The following is an 11,039-nucleotide window of genomic DNA, read 5'->3' on the forward strand; positions in this document are numbered from 1 at the left end:
CACATTTCAGAGTTTTACGCTCAATTTCTGCCATTTTGCCGTAGGCACGAATCCTTGGCATTATTTGCTGTTTTTAAAACTTTTTTTTACACCTTCCTTCATATTAGAAAAGGAACCCTGTTGGCATAGTGAATTAACAGCAAAGTTGGTGGTTCAAATCCACTCACAGCTCTGCAGGAGCAAAATGAGATTGTCTGCCGCCTTCGTACCTGGATGAGAAACCCTGTGGGGAAGATCTAGTGTGCCCCATCCCAGATAAATTCACTGTGATCGAACCGATTCCAACTCACAGCCACCCTGTGGGTTTCTGAGACTAACTCTTTGCAGTAGAAATCCTCATCTTTCTCCTGCCGAGCGGCTGGTGGTTTCGACCTGCGAACCTGTGGTTAGCAGCCCAGGGCATAACCACTACACCACCAGGGTCCTCCTCTGCTCCTTTAAGGGCTCCTTTAAGGCAGAATAACTTTAGGGCTGTGGGTTAGTTTTTGGTTCCACATTATACTTAAACAGATTTCATTTAAGAAGAGAGATTTGGGAAACTCTTCAGCATTCATGAAAACAAGAAAAACCCTCAGGTGGAGGGCAAATGTTTTGGGAATGTTGAAAGCGGCGGATGTGCAGGTGTGCTTGACACAATGGATGTGTGTATGGACTGTGATAAGAGTTGCACGAGGCCCCAATAAAATGATTAAAAAAAATAAAATGGAAAAACAAAAGAAAACAAGAAAAACCGCTTCTTGAAGTCAAAATACCTATTAGAATCCATTCACTAAAAACAAAGCACGACCGATCGCAATGATCAACATATAAACCCCCCTGCCCCCACCCCAGAGGGGGACGAACAACAGAAACATGGGTGGAAGGAGACAGCGGACAGTGTAAGATATGAAAATAATAATAATTTATAATTTACTGTGGGGTCACAAAGGTGGGAGGATGGGGGAGGGAAAAAAGAGGAGCTGGTACCAAGGGGGCTCAAGTAGAAAGAAAATGGCTTGAAAATGATGATGGCAACATATGTACAAATTTCCTTCATACAATTGATGTATGGATTGTTCTAAAAACTGTAAGAGCCCCAATAAAATGATTTATTAAAACAAAGCAACACTGTTTGGTCCAGCAAAATGCTAGTGCCTGCCAGAGACTCTGACCCAAAGGCTTCCCTGTCAGTTACAAGTGATGTTATCGAGGGATGAAGTATTAAAGGGATATAGCAGCACCACCTGAGACTTTCTCCAAAGTGTACTTTTAACCAAAGGGTTAAAATCTACACGGGGAAAGCGTTTATTCTGTGCTGTGTAAGCCCACTGCCCTTGAGTCGACTGGATTCCTAAAAAAAACCCCAAAATTGAACAAATCAGAACTTGCTGCCATTGAGCCAGCTCTTACTCTGCTCCGAGCAACTGTCGGACAGGGAGGGTAGAACGGCCCTGTGGGTTTCCAAGACTGGAACTCTTTATAGGAGAAAAAGGCCCCATCTTTCTCTCAAGGACAGGCTGGTGGTTTGGGACTGCTCTTTCCGTTAGCAGCCCAGTGTGTAACCAGGGGTTTCCATTCTTTATAGCAGCAGGCACCCTCATCTTTTTCCCAAAAAGTGGCTGGTAGGTTTAGACTGCCGAACTTGAATTTAGTGACCCGCTGCTTAAGCCACAGCGCCACCAGGATTCCTCTACGATAGAAGGTTATCTTGTGCTTCCTCACTGGTATGGCTCTCAGTTTGGGAGGTATTCCACAGTCGACTTTGGCTCCAGCAACCACAGTGCTTTCACAGGCCCTCATCAGATCGTCACCAAATTTTGCGGCACTACCATTCAAGTATAACCCCAAACCCACGTCCTTAGAGTAAATTCTGACTGCTAGTGACCCGATTTAGGGTTTCACAGGCTGTGAATCTTTCCAGGAGCCTCATCTTTCTCCCTAGGAACAGCCTTCTCCCCAAGAGACGCTAACCTTGCAGTTAGCATTCCAGTGGGTACCCAACAGCCCCACCAAACCCCTTACTACATCCTGAGCAAATCATCCCTCACTGCTCATCAGTATGCCTCGTCTCAGCCAGAGGTCGCTCTAAATGAAAGCACACCTGCTAGGGTGGCGATCATTAAGATGATAGCGCCAGGTGTTGATGAGGGTGTGGAGAAACTGCACACCCACTAGACTCCTTGGAAAACGGCCCGGTGGTTCCTCCAAAGGTTAAACACAGAGTTACCCTTGAACCAAGGAGCCCTGGTGACTTAGTGTTGAACGCTTTGAAGGTGTGTGTGTGTGTGTGTGTGTGTGTGTGTGTGTGTGTGTGTGTGTTAAACCCACCAGCAGCTCTGTGGGAGAAAGCTAGGACAGCTTTGCTTCTGTAAAGGGTCTAGCCTGGGAAGCCCATTGGCGCAAGTCCACGAGTCAGAATCGAATTGGCAGCGGTGGCTTTGGTTTGGTTTTTGCCATGAAGCCCAGCAACTCCACTTCTAGGTATGTACCCAAGAGAAAGGAAAAGGTGTGTTCATGCAAAAGCATGGAGCTGGCTATTTATAGCCGGATTATTCATAACAGTCAAAAGATGGAAACAACCCCAGTGCCCATCCACTGTTACATGAAATTTGGTATATCCATGCAAGGGAACCCTATCTGATCATAAGAGGGAATGAAGTACGTATTGATACATGGTACAATGTGGGTGGGCCTTGTCAAGTGAAAACCCCAGTCACAAAGGCCTACATATTGTATAATTTCATTTATATGGAATGGCCAGAGTAGGAAAATCCATATAGATGGAAAACAGTGGTTGTCTTGTGTCCCTGCCAATCTTTTTTTTGTTGTTGTTGCTTGGATCAGTAAGAAGGTGACTTTATTCACAGACTGCTGAAAGACCCAGACTTCAGAAAACAGGGCTCTGGATTGGCAAACTCATCGTACCTTGATAGTGGACTCTTTCTTCTTCATTAGTAAGTACCTGGAGCATTTTCACTGGAAGGGAAAACCCTGATGACATTGTGGCAGTTACATAATCTGTCCATTTGTGAAGGGGCGGAGTCTGGCATGTCAATCAGGTCACAGCCAATGAGTCCTCTGTACGGGCATGGCCTTCTCCTGAGGATTCTGTGAACTCCTGTCTTCCTCCCTGGAAGGTGGGACACACTCCCTGCGAGACCTTCTTGTTGATAAATCACATGGAGCTACGCTGATGGAGCCAGAGCCCTGGAGCTGGAGGAGCCACGTGGAGACCCACGCCAGCGCTGAGATGCTTCCACTGCCACTGGATCCACAAGACTTTCCACCCACTGGCCTGTGATCTTCCTGAATTCAGCATCATTGCATGTGTTTCCTGAGTTTGAAGAGGAATTTATAGACTAGTATTGGGCATATGGGCTAATATCGTCCTAATGGACTTGATCTGGACCGGGCTGGGATGTTTTCTCAATATACAATTGCTCTTGTATATAAAGCTCTTTCTTATACACACGAGTCTCCCTGGATTTGTTTCTCTAGTCCACCCGAATAACACAGACATCAAGGGTAGTTCCCCTCACCCTGCAACCCACCCCACCCGTTGGCAGCAGAAGCCTTAGGAAGAGGTTCTGAGAATTACCATCTCTCCTGGCTTTCTCCATGCCAATGGACTCTCCAGGCACATCCTGGATCTGGAAAGAGGCAGAACTCAGGCCCAGCCTGTGTTCTAGCAGGCCACGGATCTGTCTCCATTGTGGAGTTTGGAAAAGGAAGAAGGTTCTAAACCACGTTCGCTGAAGACCAGGCAGACTTCATGCTCCCCCTGAGTGCACCTTCTCTATCACTGAGGCAATGCAGCAAAAGACGTTTTCATGCTGATTTCTAAAAAGCAGATGTGAACATCATAACTTTTTCTGGAGAGTCCTTAACCGTACACTCTTTGTTTAAAGATTGTAGAGGCGACTAGTGTTCTCCCGCAAGGTGGCCAGGATGTGGGAGAGTGGCTGATGCTGACCCTGGCAATCTCTTGTATGGTGTGCAAGGCCGGACTCGGGTGGGCATACTGGCAAAAACTTTGGGGAACCTGGTGAGTGAAGGTGTCGGGAGTATCGGTTTTCACGATGATTCTCTCCAGTGGGTTCTGTCCCAGGGCCTCCTGTTCAGAAGAATAAGTCAGGTCTGCTGTGCTGAAAGAACAGACTGAGCAAGCAAGCAACTGAGCAGTGCTGAGGGAGGACAAGTGTCCTGCCACCTCAAGACCACCAAAGAAAGAGGGAAGCCCCTTCCTCCAGAGCCAACGGAGGGAGAACGGTCCTCCGGCACCCCAAGCCCCAGCGTGTGTGTAGCCTCTCCTGTTTGTGAAAGCCACCACATGGGCATTGCTAGCAGTCACAGCAGCACGAGAGAACTAAGACAGGGGTGAAAATGTCCTGAAATTGACTGTGGCTCAACGCCCAACTCGAAGAATATATTAAAAGCACTGAATTGTGTACTAGACATGGGTGAATTGTATGGTATGCGAATTGCGTCTTGATAAAGCTGTCGTAAAAAAAAAAGAAGTAACATTGCCACTTTGCTTAAATCCCTGCAGTGCTGTTCTCCTCCTCCTCCCCCATGGTGTTCAACATAGACTACAGTCCTTCCCCTGGGCCTTCAAGATCCTGGGGCTACTTGCTGGCCACCCTTCTGAGCCTGCCTCTGCGCTGCAGTAGCCCCTTGCTAATTTCGGGACAGGTCAAGTTTGCTCCTGCCTTGGATCCATGGCACGTGGATTTCCTTTCTTCCCAGAATGTTTCCCTCACATGGCCGCAGGGCTCACCATCTCACTTCCTTTTGACCTCTGCTGGACTTACTGTCTGGGCAGCCACCTCACCCTCCAGGGCTTCTGTGGTCTGGTGAACTGCTTCCAATGGCTCTTTTACAATAATCTTCGGGAGTGGCATTCAAAGATTGGGTAGAACGATGCAAATAAGGTGCCTCTGGGCCACCAAGGGGATTGGGCAGCTTGCTGCAAATACAAATCAGGCAGATGGAACCTGTGCTAATTAAGGTTAGGTGTCAGCTTGGTGGGGCCATGCCGTTGAGTGGTTTGGCTTTTCTATAATGTATGTGCCTTTCCTTTGTGATCTGATGTAACCATCCTTCATTTTGTGATGTGTTATAAATCCCAGCCTCTGGGCCTGTGGCTAGGGTCTCCTGTGGCAGTAAGTTGTTCATGATGTTACTGAGGCAGGATTTGGTGGTGGTGGGGGGGGTTGTATCTTGAAACACCACTTTATTCGATGACGTGATCCCAGTCATCACCTTTACTTCGGTTCTTACCCTTCTCACCCTTATTCAAGTTACTACGCTTCCCCTCCTTGCTGAAGTCACCTTGCTTGGGTTACCACCCCTATTTTGCAAGCGATAAAAGGAGAGAGAAGCAAGCTGAGAAAGGGGGACCTGACTACTATCAAGAAGAGATGGGAGCAGAGCGTGTCGTTTGGGCCCAGGGTCCCTGTGCTAGGAACCTTCTGGACCCAGGAGACAGGGAGCCATAACACAGGAACACCAGCAGCAAGGAAAAAGCAGCAGCCAGGGGCAGCAGAGCCAGGAGGTGAGCAGTATTCAATGTGATGGGGGTTTTGGCCCGCAGAGCAAGAGAGCTAGGCGCCTTTGGGTGGACTTTCTGGTGGGGTGGGGTGCTTCTTTATACTTAGGAGGGAGCTAAAGAGCTTTGTAACACTTGCCAGAACAGGGCAGATGCCAGGCAGCCCTAGAGACCCTCCAGGTGTGAATTGTGATAAGTAAGGGTGATGACTTGAACCACACCCGGGGGTTGGTCTGCCTGTGGCCACTGCTGAAAGAGGCTGCCCTGACCAAAGAACTGTGTCCCGAACCTCTCCTGATCCTGAATTATAACCTATTACTTCCTTAATACATCATGAGTATTGCCTGTGAGTTCTGTGTGACCACTTCAGTGAATTATCACGCTTGGAAGGGGAGTAGAGAGTAGGCTGGGAGGGGTGGTTGGTGTCAGAAGATTGGCAGGTGGAAGCAGGCCTGACCTCGCCTCATAGGAGGCAGCGTGGGCTGCTGTTGAGTGTGATTCTCCGTCTCTCTGGTGAAGCCCACACTACTTTCCCAACCTCATCTAAAGTGGCACTCCCACCCCATCGCTCACTGCTCACTCTCGTCCGTGTGCAGGGTCTTTCTCTTTTGCCTCCAATGCCCACCACCACCATTGCTTATTATTTGCTTTGTCCTAGGAGGAAAAAAGTCCCTATATTTAAATATATTTTTGAGAGACCCCTTTCATAAGTCCTCAGCAAGACAAAGACCAGGCAAACAAATCAGCCAGTTGAAGGAGACCATTAGTATGAGGTCGTAATGGTGTCCAAAGGATTCATGGTTACTAATTAGAGAGCGTAGAAAATAAAGGACACTCATTAGAGCATTCTGATCACTGGCAAATCAATTCATTACTGTCTGCAAGCGAGACTACGGAAGGGGGGTTGGGATGGCACACTATTGCAGATTATAAAAATTTATAAGATTGGTCCTGGGGCCCTCCACCAACTTGGGAGCAGGGTATGATTTATAACCATGTGGACCCAGTATCTCCATTTCTATTGCACTGAGGATACTCCTGTCCAGTCCTGTTCCTGAGGACAAGACTGCCTCTCCCTGGCCTGGTTAGGGGAGTCATAATCTGCTTTCAGACCCACTGCCGGAAGGGCCAAACCTTTGACATTGCCATTTATGGTCAGAAAGAACTCAACGGAGGCTGAATTTATGTGGACACAAAGTAGAGTTTGGGTCACCGCCATATACCTTTAACCTTCTGAAGGACCAAGTGGTTAGAATTTAAGCTCCAATACCATTTCCTCTCATCATCTCCCCACCCCCACCCCCACCCTCCCAAACATCTGTCCTAGGAGGACCGGAGTTTTCCTCTGGGATATGGCTGTAGTTAGTCTGGCAAATAGCTGACACACCGAATGTGTATGTATGCAGTGAAATGAACAATGAACGGTAAGTATGATTAATCCCTAGTTAACTCATGAAGATACAACAGTCTGGAGTGCAAATATTTGTTTACTGAGGCTTGACAAGGTCATCAATCTCAGGCCCTGTCCAGGCCCTGGAGAGGTTCGATGGCAGGTTCTGAACAGGGTCATAAGAAGAAGGCGGAAGACTTTAGATCTGAAGTGACAGAAGCCAGTTGAGATGTTAAGGGGCGCTGGGGTGGGAGTGGTGGTCTAACCCTGAAATGCACAGCCAGATTCCAGGTTCTCCTCCGAAAGCCCCCATCCGGTAACTCTGCTCGGACCCTACCAACCGGCATGTTTGAGACCATCTCCTCTTCTTTTGAGTCTGGAACATGGTATCACTCATTGCGTGGAAATGTAAATTGCACCGAAATGTTTGCCAATCCAGCGGCCGGCAGAGCGGGGATGGCGTCGTTCTGCTTCGTAGCCATGGTTTCCATCCTTTCCCGAAGCAGTCCACCGCCCTGAGCGTCAACTCGGCACCCTTCCGCAAAGGCCCAGCGTCCTCGTTGGATTCTGTACCGTGAGCTCCTACAGTAGTTGCCCTTTTGCCACCGACGCACTTAGCTCGGCACAGTGTTCGCCAGACTCACGCCAGAGACTCATGCCTTGGCATGCCTGGAAATTTCATTTTGTTTACAGCTTAGTATTAGTCCAATGTGCATCTAGAGTGGTGTCATTAGAGTTGTGTCACTGGCTCCAGGGACTCGGGGCGTGACCCTCCCCAACTCCCCACCCTTGTGGGTGGGGCCAGCATGCAAATTACCCTCCAGGTGGGCAGGGACTTCTGCTGTGCAGCCCTGTCTCCCCGCCTCCGACCCCCAACAGCTACACCCCTCTCCCATTGGCCAAGGCAGACACACAACTGTCCAATGATAGGTGCTGCTGCCCACCCATGGGCACCGTGACTGGCGGCAGGGGGGGGGGGGGGGGGGGGGAGGGGGGGAGAGGGGGGAGGGGGCAGGATGGCAGGGTGGTGTCTCATTACCCCATTGGGTGGTGGGTGACACCAATTCTAGTAATACCACTGCCCCCTTGACCCTGGGGCCATTTGGGCTCGCCGCCTCTGACAATTTCGGGGGGTGCTGGCTACACCCCCTACCCCAACCTCCTAGTGATGTCAAGGTGTGTGCCTACCAGAATTTGTTTATCCAGCCCTCTGTTGGCAGACCTTTTGCTTTCTCTCACTTTTGGACTGTCGTGGAAAGGGCTGCGGTGATTGTACATCTTTTGGTGTTCCTGTCGCCTGGGTAGGGCATGAGCAGGGTTGGTTGTGTGCTAGGTTACGGATGAGCTGCTGGCCCCTGGTTGGGATCCACCCGCTGCTCTATGAGAAAAAGATGAGTAAGATTTATGTGGTAGTCACCTAATCTGGTGTCAATTTAAGGATTAAGAGTGGAGGGGTGGCGTCTAGGCTGTCAATCTGGAGATAGTGAGACTTCTGTGTGGGCATGGCCTTCTCCTGAGAATTCTGGGAAATCTGGTGCTTCCTCCTTGGAGGCGGAAGACACCTCTCTCTCTGCTACTTCCTGGGAGACATTGCAGAAGACAAGCCACATGGATGCAACCAGTCCTCAGAAACAGGAGAAGCCACAGAGAGACCCCTGCCAGCACTGAGATGTTTCCAATGCCACTGGACCCAAAGACTTTCTACCCACTGGCCTGTGATTGTCCTGCATTTGACTTCATTGCATGTGTTTCGTGAGTCTGAAGAGGACTTTATAGATTGGCATCGGACCTATGGGCTAATATCAGACTTATGGCCTTGGACTGGACTGAGTTGGGATGTTTTCTCCGTGTACAATTACTCTTGTATATAAACCTCTTTCTTATACACATATGTGTGTCGATGGGTTTGTTTCTCTTGTCTACCAGACTAGCACAATTTATAAACTCTGACACACTAGGGACAGTTCTACTCAGTCCTATACGGTTGCTATGAGTTGGAACGAATAGGCAGTGAGTCTGGTTTGCTCTGGGTTTGGGGACAGTGTATACCGAGGACTGGGACTGCTGTGCTCAACTGAGGAGTCACCTAGCTGTTTTGTGCAGTGGCCACACTCTCTGACCTTCCCCTCAGCAATGGATGAGGGGCCTTGTTGCTCCACAAGCTTGCCCACACAGGTAGTTGTTTTCTTTTTTTAAAGAAACCATTCTGATGGACATCTCCTCTTGATTTTGAGTGGCGTCTCTCTAATGGGTAATGAAGGGTCCAAGGTGGGACAGTGTGCTAAGCACTGGGCTGCTAACGGTAAGGTCATTGACCTGAAGCCGGCAGCTGCTCCACTGGAGAAAGATTAGACAGTCTGCTTCCATGACTGTTTACACCCCCAGAAACTCCCGGAACAGCCCTTCTCTGGCCACGAGTCGCTGTGAGTTGGAACCGGTTTGATGCCAGTGGGTGGGTTAATAACTGATGAAGGAGGCCGCGGGGTGGGGGTGGGGTACCGGGGTTAAAGACAGCCAGTGAGAACCCATCTCCACAGGAGAAGGTGGGGCAGTCCTCCTCCATAAAGGTTTACATCCTTGGAAGCCCTCTGGGGCAGCTCCACTCTGCCCTACGAGGTCCCTCTGAATTGGAAGCAAATCAATGCCATGGGCTTGGGTTATTCTTGATGTACGTGTGGGCCACAGGAATGCCGAGTCTGACAAAACGTCTGTCTGAGTCTTTAGTCCGCTTTTTTGCTTGAGTTGTTCGTCTTTGGCTTGTCAAGCATTTTATAGAGTGTGGATATCAGACCCTTCTTATCAGCTTTACTCCCCATCTGTAGCATGTCTCGTGTCTGTGTGGGTGACGTTTGATGAATAAAAGTACGTACTGAGTTTTTATGAGGTCCCAGTTATCTACTTTGCCTTTTTGTTTGCTGTTTGTACTCTTGTTATGTCGGAGAGTCTGCGGCGAACCACAAGTCCCGCAGCTTCATCTGGATGTCATGCTCTGAGAAGTCCAGCTTCACGCCCCACGTACGTCTTGGATCTGTGCTGCAGTGGTTTGGGGGGATGGTATTGAAGTGGATTCATTCTTCTGCATGTGGAAATTCCGTTTTCCTGCATCTCTTTTGAAGAGGCGCTTCCTTCTCCACGGACTGGATTGGTCAGTTGACCATAGATGCTGGGACTGATTTCTGGACTCTCCGTTGGATTCCACTGGTCTGTAGAGCGAGTATTATGCCAGCACCAGGCTGCATTGGCATTTTTGGAGCTGTGGGGCATGTTGAAATGGGATCTACCAAGTGCCATCATGAAATGCCAATGGAAGTATTAAAAAGTTCTACCTAGGTGGGGGTAAATATTAGAACATCGTCAAGTCTTAGCACTATGACCACTATCAATAAGGACTGTGTTATAAACCCACACAAGCAGTACTTTTAAAATCTGCCTCCGTGAAAGGGGTATGTTGTCAATGAATTCGTGTCTCCTTATTTAATGGGGAATAACCACTCCACAAGCACGCTTTTCTGTTGCAGGCACCCCGCGACTCTTACACACACACTGTCCCCTATAAATGTCCTTCACGGTTCGCGGGATCAGCATCCCCACTTTCTGGAGGAGGAAACCAAGCCTTTGACGCTGTTTCTCAAGCCTTCACAGCTATTATACCTCAGAGGTAGGATCTGAACCCAGGGAATAGCAATCATTTCTGTTAATCCATTGGGGAGAGTCCATTCTAACTCATAATGACCCGCTAGGGCAGAGCGGAATTGCCCAGGTAGGATTTCTAAGATAAATGGTCAGGAAGCGGGCTACCGCATCTTTCTTGCTGGGAGTGGCTGGTGGGTTGCAGGTTTGCTCGGTCAGCACTTGTCACGCTTAAAGGTGCCACCTCGGTTGTAAGATGAACAAGCTGAATTCCACGCCCGTGTAGACTCAAAACTTCAAAACTCACTGCCATAATGGGACTCAGCGCTTTGGCAATCCTGTAAGCAACTTAACCTTCGCGTGGCCATCGTCACCCATTTTACAGGCTAGCAAATAAGGGTGAGGACGTTTAAGTCAGTTGCCCAAGACTGCAAAGCCCAGCGGCTGAGCTGCTTGGACCCCGGGGCACCTGCCTCCTGGGTCGCAGTACCA

Source organism: Echinops telfairi, unplaced genomic scaffold (genome assembly GCF_000313985.2).
Source record: "Echinops telfairi isolate 266 unplaced genomic scaffold, ASM31398v2 ScPeMD7_5592;HRSCAF=6446, whole genome shotgun sequence".
In the NCBI taxonomy this organism is placed as follows: Eukaryota; Metazoa; Chordata; class Mammalia; order Afrosoricida; family Tenrecidae; genus Echinops; species Echinops telfairi.